This window comes from Callorhinus ursinus, unplaced genomic scaffold (genome assembly GCF_003265705.2).
Source record: "Callorhinus ursinus isolate GAN/ISIS: 27379988/994484 unplaced genomic scaffold, GSC_fseal_2.0 scaffold36, whole genome shotgun sequence".
NCBI classification, from domain to species: domain Eukaryota; kingdom Metazoa; phylum Chordata; class Mammalia; order Carnivora; family Otariidae; genus Callorhinus; species Callorhinus ursinus.
In genome coordinates this window covers 7,300,772-7,317,388 of record NW_027397098.1, presented here as the reverse complement: position 1 = coordinate 7,317,388, position 16,617 = coordinate 7,300,772, and the positions used below count along the sequence as shown (strand labels likewise).

Sequence of the window (16,617 nt, the reverse complement as noted above, 5' to 3'; positions counted from 1 at the left end):
ACACACATATATACCGCATATCTATAGGAATACACAATGAAAAAATTATATATATATATATATATATATATAAATGCAGAATAAGAACCATTTACCAATTCAGTTCAGTGGAAAGGGTTTCTAAAATGTGATGTTACACATATATGTAACTGGGAAAAAAATAACATGGAAAGGATTGATTTTAAGAAAAATAGGGAAAATCTTCTCTCCCTCTCCCCCTGCTTGTGTTCCCTCTCTTGCTGTGTCTCTCTCGTCAAATAAATAAATAAAAATCTTTAAAAAATATGAAAAATCTTCATTTTAAATTGGTAGAACTGAGGCACTGGCAGGCTATCTTTGGAGAAATCCTGCATTATTTGCTGGGAGAGGAATCAGAATTTGAGATTAAGTCACCAAAAGAGGTGATAATTGGAACTATGGTGGGTGTATACAACTGTCAAAGTTACAAAACTTGCAAAAGCTTCTGGTTCAGATATATTGTCAAGTGAAGCGGGCTGTTAGTACTGCAATGAGCTGACTACACACAGATGAAATGTAATTTGCCTTTATTAGAAGTGATGAAGTACCCTTGAGGGTAGGTTCGTCAGACACACAATATTTATGGGGAAAAAATGATTTATTTTTAGCATTCCCTGATTAACACCACTTGACTGGGATCACTCCCTCACTCAGCATTTTGAGTACTTATTCTTTATATCAAAGCTAATTTGTGCTTGTTTGTATATTGCTTGGTAAAGTATTTTAAAACCATGCCTGCCCAAAACTAATTTTCAGTTTCTAATACTTTTTTTCCCTTTCCTTTTTCTTTCTTTCTTCTTCTTCTTTCTTTTTTTTTTCTTTCTTCTTCTTCTTCTTCTTCTTCTTCTTCTTCTTCTTCTTCTTCTTCTTCTTCTTCTTCTTCTTCTTCTTCTTCTTTTTGCTTTCATTCCAATTCAGATCTTGTAGTGGGCTTCCCATGTACAAGACAGCATTCCAAGTACTTGGCAAATATTATCTCATTTAATTATTGAGTCTGCATATTTATTTTTAACAAGAACATTATGGAGGTGGTATGCTCTTCTCAGCACATGTTAGGATGTACGCGATGTTGCTATGTCTTATTAGTGGTGAACTTAACCTCAATCATCTCATTAAGGTGGCTTTGACTGGGTTTTTCCACTGAAAATGTGCCATTCTTTCCCCATTGTAATGAATACATGATTCAAGACTATGCAAGTATTCTGTCTCTTCTCAAACTTTTGTTCCCTAATTTTGCTTCCACTGGTGGATCTGACCTGAAATAACTATTATTCTAGGATTCTAATCATGATTTCTATTTTTCTATTCCTTCTGTATGTATTAGTTGGAATCCTTTATAGGGAAGAGCTGTGCTTTATCCCCCAATTATCTGTTAATTTACAAGACTAAGGAATTGTAGATATTTTATTTATGGGTTATAATCTATTACTATATTCTGTGGCCCAAAATGTTCCAGTTTTGGGCATTGGGAGTTCTTTCAGGCTGATTTCAGGCTGACTTCTGTGTCTTTCAGCATGCTATCCTTTTTTTTTTTTTTAAGCTTGGGCACCATGCTTTCTGGCACCACAAGATACTCCAGGCTCATCTGCCAATTTTTCCTGCCCTGGATCTGTAATATACCACTCCTTCAAGTTTTTTTTTTGTTTTGTTTTGTTTTGGTTTTTTGTTTCTGTTTTTAATTGGCAGTTGGGACTTAGAAATCAAGATCTGATAGCATGATATGCTCCTTGATATTGAGGTGCCATTGCTTCTAGGCTTTCTTTGTTGATAGAACTTGGGAACTCAGGAAATATTTCCAGGCATACCTACCCGTATTAGCATTCACATCCATATTTATTTTATACACAGGTGTGTATGTGCCTACCTGTGCCTACATGTCTGCCTGCTTTTCTGTTTATCTATTGCCTATCTATCTACCTATTCAAAAAAAAAAAACATAAAAGTGGGTTAACTCTGATGCCTCCAATTCAAATTTAACATAAAGAATTCATTGTAGCCTTTTTTGTTTTGTTTTGATTTTTCTTCTATATAACTTCTTTCTCAAACAGCAGGATTTCACCTGGGTGGTGCAGTTGGTTAAGCGGCTGCCTTTGGCTCAGGTCATGATCCCGGAGTCCCGGGATCAAGTCCCACATTCGGCTCCCTGATCAGGAGGGAGTCCACTTCTCCCTCTGACCCTTCCCCCTCTCATGCTCTCTCTCTCTCTCTCTCTAAAATAAACAAATAAAATCTTTAAAAAAAAAAACAGCAGGAATTCTGGTTTTACTTTCCCCAGTATATTTACTTAATTGTTTAACCCTAATGTCCCACTAACAGGTCTTAGAATTGCTAACTTAACTCCTGTAAGAAACTACTTTCTGACTTAGAGAATTTGTTTACAGTACTTTTTGTCTTTAGCCTCCCAATACCCAATCAATATGGTTTCCAAAATTACATTGGTTCTTTTTCTTCTTTTTCCTATGTTCTCCTTTAGTGTATTATTGTTATTCATTTGTAACACAATTAGTTCATTTGGTATAGTTTGTATTCTGTTTTGGGTTTTCCTTACATCCTACTTGATTTTTTAAAAATTTACCTACAGTAGAATTCAGTCTTTGTGATACATGGTTTTATTGGTTTCAACAAATACACAGCACTGTGTATCCACTATGAGAGTTGGGATATAGAACAGTTCAACCAACCCAGTAAATTCTCTTGTTGCTGTCCCTTTGTAGGGAACTCCCCTCTCCTTTCCAACCCTGGGAAGCTACTGATCCACCCTGTTGTCCATCCCGTGGTTGTCCCCTTTCCAAAATGTCTTATAAATTGAATCATTCAATATATAAATCATTATAACTGGTTTCTTTAAGTTAGCAATGTGCATTTAAGATTATGTTTTTACATGAATTAGTAGTTTGTTTTTATTATCCATTCACTAGTTGAAGGTTATCTTGGTTGTTTCCAGTTTGGGTGATTAGGAAGAAAGCTGCTATAAACATGCAGATATGGACATTTTGCAGGACCACACATTTCAATTTTTTTGGGGAAATGTGTAGGAGAGGAAAAGCTTAGTCTTATAGTAACTATATGGGTAGGTTGGTTGGTTTGTTTGTTTTAAGAAACTATCAAACTATTTTTTACAGTGGCTGTATCATTTTCATTTCCCCCAGAAATGTATGAGAGTCCCAGCTGATCTGCAGTTTATTTTGTATAGTTTAGTGTTCTTTATAAGGCTTACTAGTTTTAATTTCAATTTAATTCCTGAATCCTTGTTGTCTAAAAAAATTGGGGAAGGATACTTCAAACGACATCCAGCAAATCTATAAGATAATAAAATCATACAGTGAGTTTGCTTTGAGAATAATAAACATGCCCTCACTAGTTTCCTAAAGACGATTAAAGATCAAGGATAAATTGACTACACAGAATAGACTATCTCTAATTTTCTACTTCTGCATGGTAAAAACAATTTTAAAGACCATGGAGGAAATATAATTAAGTAAGGTATGACTAGTGTTGGTTTATTAAAAAGTGTTTTTTTTCCTTAATAGGAAGAAATATTTTCATAATTGAAAAATAACCCTTCATATATTTCTTAAAGACTGATTCTGTTGATGTTTTCTGTTATACCTTCCAGTTGTCTTTTCCTTTCTTGTGGTCTCGCCAAACCTAGGAATACAGAACAGTAGATGTTACCTTAACATCTTGTATCTATTTACAAAGTTGCCTAAAAATAGATCTGAGACATACTTGCTTACAGTCTGTAGTCTTTACGCAGTAAGTTTATTTCTAAAAACGCTCTTCTTTCTGATCTGAGCCCTCGACACATTTGTTCTTAGGACATGGTGTCAGATCTAGTTCTTCAGGTCAACTTTGCTTATTCAATAATCTTCTCAATCCCTTGCCCACCACAATTATACATCTCTAACTATTTCTGTTTTTGTCAAAACAGTATTTTTTTGCTGCACCTGTTTGTTCGTTTTCTTTCTCTTTTGTCTTATCTTGGTTGGGAAGGGAACAGTTTAGTCAGACTCTGTAATGCACAGCTGTAGTGACAGAAAGGAGCCTAAGGCTCTCTGGGTGTGTACAAATGCTCATGGGTATATACAGGTATTGGTCAGGGCCTGAGCCCTCCTCTAGGTCAGTGTATACAACCGGAGAGAATAATACCATAGTCATGCTAATTAATAAGGTCTTACTAATTGGTCTATTTTGAGGATATTTAATAAGTAATCTCCATTAATGTTTTTATGGCTGACAATTAAATGAAATGTGAAAACTTAAACCCATGTGCCTTGTGTAATCTGTCAGAAACAGACTGCCAAGCAGTCACTCTCATCATGCTCAATACCTAATCTGGGTGATGGCCTCTGCATAAAGACGGGGATTCTGGGAAGTCAGCCTCATGAGAACTACTCTCCACGTGCACAGCTAAGAAAGTCACTGGTGAATGAATAATTCTGTTGAGACAATGTGCTGACCCAAATATTCAATATTTGCATAGTAGGAAACTGAGTATCAGAGAGGTTAATTGATACCCAAAGCTACACTGTTAAAAAGAGACAGAACTGGAATTAGAATTAATAGCTCCTTTTAGACTGAGCATGCCTGGCTATCCAGGCCAACCTGGGTTCAAACTATGCCGTAAAATGAACTACCGCTTGTGATGACAAATTTCCCACTCTTTTGTTTTATTCAGTTCTGGCAGCATCCCAGCTGTATTCCAGCTGCTAAGTGAGTCACTCAGTGAATATCGGAGGTTTAATGCTTTAATGTGGAATATAATGTTTGTTTTGAAAGTCACTCCTGAAATAATGACCCATGTGTGCCAGCACATTCGAGTTCTAAAACTTGAGCATCTGAAAATCTGAAATCTGTGTAATTAACATGTGCTTCCCTGATGGACAAGAATTGAGAAAATTCTATTGTATCTGAGTCAATCAGATTATTGCTTATTATTATTAATTGCTACTTTGAACAGTAGCAATCATTGGAATAAGAACATTAAGAATGAGGTATTCTTGAATTCAAAGATATGAGCCCCTCAGAGCTCTGACTTTTCATAAGTAAGAGAAATTGAAAAAGCTCATGATGTTTATGCATATGTCTCAAATAATTGTAAATAAATTATTTTAAAATCTTATCATACTAAAGTTTTCCTCAAAACTCAGCCGTACACTTGAGCTATTTTTTTTAGAATAGGACTTGAGATGCTATTCAAGAGTTTCAGGGAAAGTAGAGCTTCTGTCACTTTGCCTGAGACGAAAATGGGAGACACATCAAGTTATGGCATTCAGAAATGCTCCTTCTTCTGGAATGAACAGCTATTATGCTTAGTTTCTTTTCTTTTTTTTTTATTGATAAAGTTGATGAGATTTGGAGACTGTCAGAGTGAAGAAATGATTACCAAGCATTACAATTAAGTAGAGAAGCATGTTCTGAAATAATTCAATCTGAAACGAAGAGTCCTGCAATAATTCTCCCCTTGACTCTTTTCTAAAGATACAGATAATTGTCTGAGTTTTTGTTTCTCCTCACCTGCCTCTCAAAACATAGCAGTTTGTCTCATCACAATTGTGTTTCACAGGAAGGGTGTGAAGATACATGAGTTACCAATTGTAAAACACTTTAAAGTCAGAGGTGTTATACTCGATGATAGTGAGAAAGTAGAAGGAAAATAGGTGACAACTTGCTAAAAAATCTGTCATTGTCCATTTCGGGATAACTTCAGGGTAGCTCATGATAAAGCCTTCACCCAAAGGCATACTGGATCTATTTGCACAGAGTAGCATGTTGAGTATCACAAGAAACATCTTTTATATCATTCTTTCAAATGGCAACAGTTAGAGGGATATAAAGCAAGCTACACTGCTATGCTGACATTCCTAAAATGAAAAAAAAATGATACAGGGCAAAATAAACTTCCTATAATTACAAAACAAAACAAAACAAACATGAACACACCAATTATATGTCCCTACAAGTACTGCAAATTCAGTGAGTCCTAAGGTAGCTTTTGTTCCTTCTCTGAGCGTCCTATTTTGAATAATGGCTTTACTATCCATTCAGCTTTCCAGGTTGGAATGAAAGACTGCACCATTACTTTTAAGTTTCTCTCACTGTCACGTTACCAGTCTCATAAAAGACAACTTCTAGGGTATTTTATAGTTTCTTACCTGAAACTGGCATCTTTGCTTTCAGGCTTAGCTAACTCCCCAACTTTATGACTCATCCTAGTAACTGTCATTGAATTCTATTTTCTCACACATGCATGTACCCGTGCACACACATACTAGTCCTAATATTGTCATTCATACCAAAACAAAACAAAACAAAACAAAACAAACAAAAAGCCCTCTATTGATCCTTTTTGCCAATGGGATAAAACCCAAGAACCCCAGCATTTCAGCTCAACCTACTCAGTCTTGCTCATTTGCTTGATTCTGTACCTTCTCCAAGTCTGGGCTAAACCCTGTGATAGAGAAATCTGTATCTCCCAAATATGTCATGCTTCATTGGCATTATTGTCTCTGCACTGTTTTTTTGTTTTGTTTTGTTTTGTTTTTGGTGTGTGTGTGTGTGTGTGTGTGTGTGTGTGTGTGTGTGCCTGGCTTACCACTGCAAGCTCTTTAAGGGAAGGGTAGTTCATTTCATTCCCGTAACTCCAGAGCCTGGCACAGGACATAACACATAATTCAATCTCAAAAAATATTTAAGTAAGGAAGGAAGAGAGGGAAGGATTTCAAGGAAGGGGGTGGGAAAATGAAGGAAGTGAGTGAAGAAAGGCATGAAGGAGGATGAGAAATGTTTGTTTTCCATCTTGAGGTGACCTGAAATTCAAAATGCATTTTTCCTAAGAAACACAAGTACTATTATGGTAGTTCAACACTGGAATTAGACCACAAAATTTAGTTCACAGGATTTAAACTTGGTTCATAAAATGTTTAGTTTTTTTAAAAAAACATTGTTTACATGTGATGTTTTGGTTATGATTATATCATTAGCCCTATGAGAAAACAGGTCCTGAAAAACTGATTTATAAGAGCATTATATACAATTTTGACCCTTAAGCAAGTATGTTCTGAGCATGAAATGTATGATTAGCAAGAAGATATTTTGGAACACACCTCGTTTGTAATTTGCATTCAGTAATGTAACCCACAAAAGCAACTCTTCCTCATAAAACTACATGCGAAGATTGTAGATGTAAACTACATCTCAAGATTGAGATTCACCACTGGTTTTAAACTTCAGATTGATAAAATGCTATAAGGACCCTTGAGAGTAATGATTAGGATAGTACACATAAAGATGTTTCATTTTCACTAGGGAACATAGTTCCTATTTATTGTAACATTTAATCATGTATTTTCTTGTTACATTTGGAAATAAACTTTGCCAACCTGACAGAGCAATAAACCAATCACTTAGAGTTATCCTCTAAGGCTTTGAGGCTTTATAAGACAGAATGTACTTCTCAAATCCAGAGAAGATAAAACATAAAGAAAAAATTCTTGAATTGTTTGGATCACATTTCCTTTCCCTTATCACTGGTGATAGTGGTGCCCTGATAGATAATTCTATCTAAAACATAAAGAATATGGAATTAAAGGACCTTAATGTTGATGTTTATTATGGGTATCTGAACTTGAGTAGCTATGTCACTTCTGGATCCTGGGATAGTTTAAGACAGACACCCTAGCATGCCAAATTAGGATTTTAAAAAATTGGTATTACATCTCTCACAATGGGTGCTAGTGCTTGAATCTTTCCCAGCAAGCTCCAAAATTAATTCTGGATAAAGACTGTATAAAAATGAGAAAAAAAATCCTTCTCTCATGTGACAGGTGACAGTCCTCCAGTTTTTGCTGCCTGACTTCATTTTCACTATCAAGAAATTGAGAATGTAGCTAGCTTACCACAACATTCTTCACATTTACATGAGAGAAACATAATGGGAGGAATCTTCAAATGTTTCTCCTGTGAAAACTCCACATATAGTAACTATGGTCTTTTTCCCATGTTTATTACAAAAAGAGTAGGGAATACAAAATCATTTACATACATACCAGTGTCAGGAAAAAAAATAAAAAGAAAACATTCTTAAGAACAATGGGTAGCAAGTACTGTGGTATATCACTCAGGAATCCAGGGGATTCCCAGAGGACAATTCTTGACATTCCTCTGTCCAATTATTCTGGTAAAGGGAGAAATGCAGTGGTCATGACCTGAAAAATGCTGGGTGACCAGAGGCTCATCTCCCCAGGCAAGCCACACAGACCAGCAGAGGTGGTCTCCATGAAAATTCTACCTCTCCCCCTGCCCATCCTGATTTCTTCATTCTCTAATAAGCCAACTGTACTTCGACTGAGAGTCTGTTTCATAGGAACCTGACCCACCAAGCAAAATGGTGGTTACTAACTGGCACTTGCGTGATGAGGGATGAAACACTGTACATATTCTTTCTTTTTTTTTAATAGTACAAGAAGCTTTACTGACTACAGTGCAAGCTAAAGTGAGAAGAAACAATCATTTAAAAACATCAGAGACCCTTACAAAGCAAAGGTTAAGAAATAAATCAAGACTCTTGTTGAGCTGTGCCTGGAATGAAGAATAGACCTCCTTCACTTCGATCCTTTGGTTCTTGGTATTTCCACTGGATGTAGTCAAAGACGTCTTTCTCCTTTGGTTCTTGGTATTTCCACTGGATGTAGTCAAAGATGTCTTTCTCACCATCCGCTGGCAGAGGTTCTTCAGAAACTCCAGTGACTCCTCAGGGATGGACTGTGTATTCCTCATTGTGAAGCCCTTTTTTAAGGGCATGAGCTCTCATATTCTTATTGAAAATATCACTCCCAGTGAAACAGAGAACACCACAGTACTTCTGATCCTTGGGTATCAACCTTATATCAATTCTCCTTTGCGGATACTCCTTATCATCATTTTTACTGGGAAGCTGGCAAACACCTGAACTTTGTTTCACCTTTTGACACAGCATCTGTAATAAAATGGACCTTCTGTAACTGCTCCACAACATGATGTAACAGCTTTGGCTGTTTGGTGGTTTCAGAAGTAAAGTTTGGATCGATCAGAAGAACATCCATGTCACCCATGGACTCTACCTCTGCGGAAACCCGCTGCAGACTGTAGCAAGGAATTCAGAATTCAGTTTTTAAACTTCAATAAGTACAATGGCTTACACTTGTCACATTTCTTCAGGATGAATTCTTTTCTCAAATTCCTCAAAATATTTCAGCCCAATTCATGGATAATGGTTCCACTTAGCTTCGTTTTTTTTTTTTTAATTTTTATTGTTATGTTAATCACCATACATTACATCATTAATTTTGATGTAGTGTTCCATGATTCATTGTTTGTGCATAACACCCAGTGCTCCATGCAGAACGTGCCCTCTTTAATACCCATCACCAGGCTAACCCATCCCCCCACCCCCTCCCCTCTAGAACCCTCAGTTTGTTTTTCAGAGTCCATCGTCTCTCCTGGTTCATTTCCCCCTCTGATTTTCCCCCCTTCATTCTTCCCCTCCTGCTATCTTCTTCTTCTTTTTTTCTTAACATATATTGCATTATTTGTTTCAGAGGTACAGATCTGTGATTAACAGTCTTGCACAATTCCCACCACTCACCATACCACATACCCTTCCCAGTGTCTATCACCCAGCCACCCCATCCCTCCCATCTTCATTTTTTTTTCCTGAGATCTTCTAAGGCTTTAATTCCTGCATCTACAAACTTCCTTGCAGCAGATGGACCAATGCCATTAACTCGAGTCAGGAAATTGACGGATGAACTTGTATCATCCTGCTGAATCTTTCCCAGCTTACACAATTTTCCAGTCACTAACAATTCATCAATCTTTTCAGCAACTTTTGTTCCTACTCTAAGCAATTTCTTAGCTTCGGCTCCACATTTTATTTTGTGTGGGTACTTTGCTATCACAGATGCTGCTTTTTCTGTAAGCATTGTACTTGTGGATGGCCTGGTTCACATTCTTCTCGAAGTCTGCGAGTTCTGGGAGCATCTGGGTGATTTCCCATTGAGCATCTCTTCCATTTGCTCATGGTCGCCTGCCCAGGAACCAGGCCTCTCTCCCAGCTTTAAGGAGGGGCTGACTTTTGGGGAGGGGTGGCAGACCAACCCCAGCAAAGCCAGCACAACCCACTGAACAATGGCTGTCTCTGAAAACATTGTACATATTCTTATTACTGATCAAAATAGGTAAGAAGTATTAATGAGAGGACCTCTAACTACAAATTTCTGCCTTTTACAATAAGGTCCAACCTTCCCCTTTTGCAAAAGAGATCATTAAGGCCTAGAAATAAAAATAACATATATATTTTTTAACCTCACCATGTAAATTAGAGAAAAATTAGAACTTTTTTTTTTTTTGGTCATTTGTAAACTTCTCTTAATCCTGTTTCCATGAGTAGAAATTCTCAAATCTAACTGCAGCAGAATCACAGACGAGAGTTTTTTAGTTTAGTTGTTTTTTTTTATTGTAATAAAGATTTCCAGGCCCACTCCAAACATATTGAACTGGATTCTGTTGTGAAAGTTTCCACCAGAATATGTATTTTTAAAAAGTTGCACAAAAATTTCTGATGACCAGATAAGTTTGGGAAATGTGATACAGAGAATCTAAGAGCTTACTAGTTTTCTAGGGCTTCCTTAACAAAGTACTACCTAGTAAGTGGCTTCACCTTCAGAAACGTATCGTGTCACAGTTCTGGAACCTAGAAGTTTGAGATCAAGATGTTGGCAAGGTTGGGTCCTCCTGAGGGCTGTGAGGGAGAATCTCTTCCATACCTTTCCTCTGAGCTTCTAGAGGTTTGCAGATGCTCTCCCCTGCATATATGCCTGTGTCCAAAGTTCCCTTTTTCATAAGGATTAGAAACCAATCTTAGTCTAGTATGACTTCATCTTAACTAACTACATCTTCAAGAACCTCATTTCCAAATAAGGTCACACCCTGAGGTTTATATGAATTTCGGGTAAACACAATTCAACCCATTACAGGAATCTAAATTTACAACTACTCCTGTATAATTTGATTTAAAAAAAAAAAAAAGCGCTAAGTAAGCCAGCTAAGGCTAAGGCAGAGAGAATTGGTGGAGAAAAGGATTTCCTCTGCTGTACTTGGTCTCTGATTTCAAGCTTCAGGTATATCAGCATAAGGTTGTACATGGAAGGGCTTGGATCCAACCTAGATTTTGATGAATTTAATTCCTCTCTTCTACATCTTAGTGGGAACACTTCATCCCCTTTTATTATTGCATCCATTGTGATTACCAGCACCATCGAAGTGGACCTCACCACAAATTCTGGTAAATCAGACTTCCAAAAGCAAAGATGAAGTCACTTTGATCATTCAGATCATGCTTGATACTTTAACATTCTTTGATTTTTGGTTTCATTATTACTGTTTTTCTTCAGCTTTCCCCAACTAACATAAGCTAACAGTTATTGATATTGGCCAGTGATTAAAAAGGAATTGTACCAACTGATACAAGAATATGATATGATATCTAATCTTAATCTAATTTCAGTGATTTTATTAACTAAAGCAAAAGTTTAGGACCAAGAAATGTGTGTGCAGTTGCAGAACTGATATAAGGGATTATTAAGGCCACATACCATGGCTTTAAATAGCTCTTGGATTTTTGTCTCCTAGTTTTCTAGACTGTTTTTCTGAATGTCACATAAGATAAGATAAATTTTCATTGCCTCCCACACATTATCTAATAAAAGGGGATGGTATCATTTTGGGGAAGATAATCAATACACTGACATTTTCCAAGAGTGATGTTTTATAGAAATTTAAGACCTAAATAAACAAACCCTCACATGTAGCAGCACCTCTATAATTTAAGAATACTTTTTCTGAAGAATCCCCAAGAGTTAATTTTAATTAGTGGCATACTAGAAAGCTAAACTCTATTGAAGACCTTTCAAGACTTCTCTGGAAGGAAATCACTGGCTTATTTTCTCAATCCTTGAAGGCAAGTATCCAAATTGTGTTAAAAAAAAAAGACAAGGTTAAACTAAAGGAGAATTTAAAAAACAAGTCGTGTTTGTTCTATTAATAGTCAGTTCTGTACAAGTTTTTGCATTCTTGTGCATGCAGAAGTCAGACTGACAAAGATCACTGTAGACTTCTTAAGAAATAGATTTTCAACAACTTATTTCAACATTGCAATAAATCTTTCCCATCCTGTCGATAAAAGGAAAAGCAATCCCTTTTGGGATTGGTCTGTTTGGTCCTCAACTGGAATAGTTCAGCTTGTCTATACAATGTCAGTGCAGAGCTTGTTCTGTTATCTCATTTTGCAGAATTAGTACACAGTGGTGAGAAGAAACAGGCTAAACCTGCCTTGCTTTTCTCAGATTCAGAAGTCCCTCATCTCCAGTGACTTGTAAGTGCAACTGGGAGGCTGGCGGGCACAGCAATGCTCAGATGCCGATACTATAATCATTAAACTTCTGATTTTTATCACCATCCCCAGCCCTTCTTCACACATTCCTACTCTTTTCCCATAAAAACTCGGTGTATGGAATCATGAGGCAAAGTAATAAAACTAAAGAATGCTTTTTCTCTGTCATTTTCTATTTGGCAACACCCTTGCTTTGTGTGGGGAGCAGACCAAGTAAAGTGGACTCCCTTCACCTGTTTGGCTGGTGGGAGATAGTGACAATTTTTGTCATTGCATCCTATGCTCTTTGAGCTTTTGTTTCACGATTACAAATTTCTTCAGGGGTGTGGATACCCTGGGGTGTCAGAGGAACTGACATTCCTGTTTATTGAGTCTGTTGGCTTTTAAATGTTTTCACCTGATGCCTTGAGAAATCCTTCCAGAAGGCTTCTTTATCCATTTAGCAAATCTGGTTATGGTTATTGGGTGTGGATGCAGGCAGGCTATGCAGACATCTGAAGTAGAATACGATGAACTGTTTATTCCTAGAAAATGCAGATGTGGGAAATAAGCTAAGCCGTATTGAGGGAAAACTTCCAAAATCGAAGGACTGTATAAGCCTTTAAGCCTTAATCTGGTAGCCAATAATACTATGAAGGTAGTAGCTGACAGAGCAATATTTCTTGCAGGAAATATCACAGCTTCCTTTAAATTTATTCCAGTAATTATTTGGCCCTCATTGCCAAGCCAGGCAGAGCCCTCAGATCCTCAGAAACCTTGCTCCTTTACCATGCTCACCTTCTCAGAGCTCTCAGAGCTCCACCTACAAGACCACGAGTCTTCTGGCTCTAGTACATCTGCATTGGCAGATTAATGATTAGCAGCAAAGGCTTCTTAGGTCTGACTTGAGAATCCCCTGTGACCCTGAGAAGCATACATTTCTATCGAAAAATTAGGAGGAGAATGGGAAATGAATATCTTTAAGTAAGGCTGTCACAGCATTGCTGAAATGATAGTTGGGCCATCCTGAAAGGCAATGAGTGTAGAAACTGGATCAGAGGGAAAGTGGGAGGGAACTCAGTAAGTAAAACAGTGAATAGACAAGAGCAGCTACCTCAACTTCCCAGACTACTTAGAAAGAAGTACTCTATTCCTTTGATGAATATCAGATTGATAAACAACCATATGACGGAGACACTTCAAGGCAAATTAATGCTACATTTAAAAAATAATACAAAATAAAAAAAAATTTTGAAAAAGAAGAAAATAGTAGGAAGGGAAAAATGAAGGGGGAGAAATCGGAGGGGGAGGTGAACCATGAGAGACTATGGACTCTGAGAAACAAACTGAGGGTTCCAGAGGGGAGGGGGGTGGGGGGATGGGTTAGCCTGATGATGGGTATTAAAGAGGGCATGTACTGCATGGAGCACTGGGTGTTACATGCAAACAATGGATCATGGAACACTACATCAAAAACTAATGATGTAATGTATGGTGATTAACATAACATAATAATAAAAAAATAAAACTGGAAAAAAATACAAAATAGTAGTCTTTATGAATATAAGTAACAAGTTATCAACCCATACTTTTATAGATGTAAGTTTATCTTTATCTTTTGCACTGACTTTTTTTTAGTTCATTCTCTGGTACCGATGTACTCTCCATGCCCAGTAAGTTTTGAATATCTAATATTCAATATTTCTTATTGACATGTTGAGCTGAAGAAGATAGTTTGGAAATAAAGACACAGCTTGTATCTTGAGCAAAATCTCAGTTAGTAAATATGATTTCTTTCAAATGGTGAGAAATCCAGAAGTTAGATTTATGGCTCTCTCAATCTGCCCTGCCCTCTCTCTTTGAGGGAAAGATTTTTTTTTCCTTTGTCCAGCTTCATTGAGCTATAACTGACATATAACATTGCATAAATTTAAGGTATACAAAGTCTTGATTTGATACACTATATATTGCAAAATGATTACCACGGTAGCATTAACTAACACCTCCAACACATAACATAATTACCTTTGTATGTGTGTACGTGTGTGCTGAGAATATCTAAGTTCACTCTCTTAGAAAATATTTAGTAAAATATTATTAACTACAATCACCACACTATATGTTAGGTCACCAGAATTATTCATCTTATAACAGCAAATTTATACCCTTTGACAACATATCCCCATTCTCAGCCCTCAGGCCCTTGTGACAGTCTATGAGTCTGGCTTCTTAAAATTCCATGTAAGTGAGAACATTTGCTATTTGTCTTTCCTTGTATGACTTATTTAACTTAGAATAATGTCTTTAAGGTCCATCCATGCTGTTGCAAATGAAAAAATTTCCTCCTTACTCATAGCTGAATAATTCTCCACTGCATACATATACCACAATTTTTTATCCCTTCATCCATTAATAGACACTTAGGTTGTTTCCATGTCTTGGCTATTGGGAATAATGCTGTAATGGACATGGAACAACAAATACCTCTTTGAGATCCTGTTTTTGTTTCCTTTGGATAGCAATCCAGAAGTAGGCTTGCTGGATCATATGGTCATTCTATTTTTATTTTTTTGGAGGAATGTCCATACTGTTTTCCATAGTGGCTGCACCAGTTTACATTCCCAACAATAGTGCAGAAGGGTTCTCTTCACATCCTTGAAAACACTTATTATCCCTTGCCTTTTTGATGATAGCCAATCTAACAATGGTGAGATGGTTTTGTTTTGCATTTCCTTGATGATTAGTGCTGTTGAGCGCCTTTTCATGTACCTGTTGGCAATCTCTATGTCTTCTTTGGAAAAATGAATTTCAGCTGCTCTGTCCATTTGTTAATCAGATTTTTTTTGTACTGAGTTGTATGAATTCTTGATATATTTTGGATATTAACCACTTCATCAGATAGATTGGCACAAATATTTTCTCCCATACTGTAGGCTGCCTATTCATTTTGTTGTTTCTTTTGCTGTACAAAATCTTTTTAATTTGATACAGTCTCACTTATTAAATTTTGCTTTCATTGCTTGTGCTTTTGGTGGCATATCCAACAAACTGTTGCCAAGACCAATCTCAAGAAGCATTTTCCTCTGTTTTCTTCTAAGAGTTTTACAGATTCAGGTCTTATATTTAAGTCTTTATTCTATTTCATGTTAACTTTTGTGAGTGGTGTGAGATTAAATTTAAAACAAAAACATTAAAAGAATCAATATTGGAAAATAATAGCATGATGATCATATTCTTCTAGTTAAGAAAATGAGGTATTAAAATGCAAAAAATGAAATAACATGATATTCAAGCAGATATAAACAAGCAGTCAGCACAAAAAAATGGAGTGTTCATAAATAGGCCTATGACATATGCTGTTTTTTATAATAAAGATAATATTAAAAAACATTAAGCAATTATAAATAATTCAATAAATGATTTAGGATATTGTCTTTCCATCTGGAGAAAAAAGAGAATGCTGATTTCATATATATGTATATTTTACATATATGACCTGTAAATATGAACATATAAAAGTAATGTCCTGATGGGTTAAAGAACTAGAAAAGCAAAATAACCTACAAAGTAATATTTTATGACCTTCAGAAGCAAGTCACATAGTCCAAGTATCATGAAGGGAAAGACTGTCATATATGATTATAAAACATTTAAGAAACTCATGTCCAACACGTTATAACATTAAAATCTTCAAAATCCACAGCATCATCTAAGAAATATTTGCAATACATAAAAAATAAAAGATTAAGGTCCTTAAAATTAAAATCTCCAACATCAATCTCAATATGATTGGCAAATTATGCTATAAGAAATTTGACAAAGATATTACTCACATAATATTGTGAGTAAATACATGAAAGAATGGCCAGTCTCACTAACAATCATGGGATGAAGATATTCTTCACCATGAGACAGTAAAGAACAAAGAAGAATGTTTCTCAGGAAGGAATATGGATGTACATTCTTCTATGTTGGCGGTGAGGAAAGCTAACTTTACTGGGACTGGGCAATATCTGTCATTTTTCAAAGTGCATTACCTCTGACTCACCAACCCCATACAATAATGCTCACTGAAATGTTTAAAAATGATGAAGTGTGGCTAGGCGGAGCAAGATGGCGGAGGAGCAGGAGACCTAGATTTCGTCTGGTCTCAGGAATTCAGCTGAATAGGGATCAAACCGTCTGAACAC

General features: G+C 36.4%; 1 pseudogene; it reads right to left on the bottom strand.

Moving 5' to 3' along the window:
- Positions 1-8,575: 8,575 nt before the first annotated feature.
- Positions 8,576-10,038, bottom strand: LOC112810038 (DNA polymerase beta pseudogene; annotated as a pseudogene).
- Between the last annotated feature and the right edge of the window lie 6,579 nt (positions 10,039-16,617).